This window comes from Pinus tabuliformis, chromosome 4_1, assembly GCF_031772625.1.
Source record: "Pinus tabuliformis cultivar Carrire ecotype Pingquan chromosome 4_1, CPIR1, whole genome shotgun sequence".
Classification (NCBI taxonomy): domain Eukaryota; kingdom Viridiplantae; phylum Streptophyta; class Pinopsida; order Pinales; family Pinaceae; genus Pinus; species Pinus tabuliformis.
Window position 1 is genome coordinate 96804869 of NC_142303.1, and position 2929 is coordinate 96807797.

Consider the following 2929-nt stretch of genomic DNA (forward strand, 5'->3'; position numbering starts at 1 on the left):
TCTTTGCAGAGTTACTTTGTGACCTTCCCTCGTCATCCAACGATTTAACATCCCAAGCATCAATCATGGATGAGACTCTGTTTTTGATATTGTCAAGCGATCTGCGGTATGGGGATATAGTGGTCTATCTCTAGAGCCAAACTTTTAGGCCTAACTCCTCTTTCTCTGAACAGCGACGTACTCGATACCAAGCCAAAGACTATCTGATCATTGGTGATACACTTTACCTTCATGGTGTCGATACAGTTTTACGAAGGTGCCTCATGCATGTGGAGGCCGAAAAAGTTTTGAAGGATTATCATTTAGGTGCTTGTGGGGGGCATCTATTTGGTTACACTACTACAAAGAAATCTTATGAGCTGGTTACTTCTAGCCCACCATATTCAAAGATTGCATAATTGCAGTCAGAAGTTGCCATGCTTGTCAGATTTTTGATAACAAAACCAGATTACCACCTGCACCACTGCATCCAGTCATTGTTGTTGGCCCATTCGCTAAATGGGGCATTAATTTCATGACATGTAACCCCACCTCGGCCAGGGGGCATGGGTCTATTATAGTTGTTGTCGACTATTTTACAAAATGGGTTGAGGTGATGCCTACATTGAACAACAACGATGAAACGACTGCTCTTTTCTTTTTCAATCATGTAGTTTCTAGATTTGGTGTACCACAGGCTATAGTCACAGATCATGAGTCGCATTTTCGCAATCACATGATGATTCAATTAACTGCCAAATTAGGCTCGTCTCATGATAGTTCTACTCCATATTATCCGCAGGCTAATGGACAAGTTGGGGCAATCAACAAAGTCCTTAAGCGCATGTTGTAGAGAATGATTGGAGTCCATAAACAGAATTGGCATTTAATCCTGTACTCAACTTTGTGGGCATATAGGACTTTGGTGAGAAATGCGACCGGATTTACGCCCTTTCAATTGGTGTATGGTTTGGAAGAAATCTTACCCATTCAGTGTGAAATCTCATCCCTCAAGCTTGCAATCGATCTGCTTCCCAAAAATTTCTAAGAAGAGCCTTGTTGGCTAATGAAGCACACAAGAAAAGCATCAAGGCGCAATATGACAAAAATGTCAAGCCTCGTGTCTTCTCAGAAGGTGACCTGGTCTTGCTTTACAATCAAGACTCTGACAAATTAGGAGCAGGTAAATTTGAACCATTATGGATGGGCCCTTACATTGTTAAATGAGTATTGACAAAAGGAGCCTACGAGCTAGTCGATTATGATGGGATTCCATTGTCGCAGCCCCGAAACGGGTTGTATCTTAAATGTTACTATGCTTGATTAAGTGTAGTAAACTCATTCTACATATGCTTTTATTGCATTTTTGAGTGTTTTCTTTTAGAGTTGTCATTTTGGTTAGGTAATCCACTTCACGTTTTTTGCAGATGTCAGAATTTTTGGAACCATTTGTTGGGTATGACAATAGAGCTAGTCATAGTACACAGAACCTATCTTCTGCAGCCTGGACCATTTTCACTCCAAACAATGAGTTAGTGAGTTTCAGGGGGATATGTATTGGTCAATCGATGAACAACATCGTTGAGTATAGCACGTTGATTGAACTTCTCTCTAATGCCGTTTCACATGGCATACCTTGACTCATTGTCATGATAGATTCACAACTCGTCATTCTACAACTCACTGGCATTTATTCCATACAGAACCTAGCTATTTATCGCATGTTCCTAAGAGTTAGGATTATGGAAAGACATTTTGATTCCATTCAATATTAACGCATTTCCAGAAACTTAAACACATTGACTGATTCATTAGCAAACTGTATGTTAAATACGCATTTACAGCATCTGTAAAGAAAGCATTTCACATCAACATTTGCAGTAGGATTCATCACTTAGCCAAAATAAAACTCCAAAAATCAAAAGTAGATAGTTGTTTATAGTTTTTACAAAATGTTTTGTGTCCAAGACAAAATTGGTCATCTTACCAAGAAACTCAAAATGAATGCAGAAAAACATCCTAAACTAGTGATGTTGGTGATAACATGTCACCACCTATGCTATCATGGCAGGAGCCTAGTCCAACAACTCGGTACACCAGTAGTATGGCATTGTAACCTCAAAGGTAACTCATCGGTCTTGACATCGTAATGCCGAGAGTGAGGCCGTCGATCTGATCCTGCAGCACTGCCAGGGTATCCGATATGTCTAGATCCCGAAGGACAGCCCTCCCTACAACCTCACCTGCTTGAGCGTCAGCTGCTACCCGTGGGCGTGCCACTAGATGCACTGGTCCAATATCTGCATAGACATATGAGTTTTATTAGTCTTGGTAACATAAAAAACATAAAAACATTATAAAACTGAAATAACAAAGATGTGGTCGAATCATTTTACCTATAGCACTCCACTGCTCACCAGCTGGTAAAGCCAAATCCGGATTGCCTCAGAAATCCATCCCGAAATATGGATACTCTACAAATACCATCTCTTGGAGGTTGAACCACTCGAAAAAGGAATCTGAGAAGGAGATCTATGACTGGCCAACATGTCTAGCCATAAGGTCCACCCATCTCTGCATCCGTGGTTCCCTCGGTGCTGGCAATCCCAGTGAAATGTTTTGAGGCTGCATCAGTGGAATTCTTTCCAAAGAAAAAGCAGTCAATATGGATCCATAACCAAAATTCTTGGTTCTTCCATTCTTTACTTTGGACAATTTTTCTATTATGACAAGAAGTATCGCCTCACACCAATTGAAAACCTTCAGTTCTAGGAATTCTAAGGAATACTGCATGTAAGATCTGTTTGCTAAATGTAAGGCCACGGTGCCAGCCAATCTAGAAAAGGTAAATAAAATGATCCTCAAAGGTCAATCAGTGACATCCCGAATATTAATCTTACCATCTCTACTGGGCAGAGATCCATCCCTGTAGAACTGACGAATACAATCT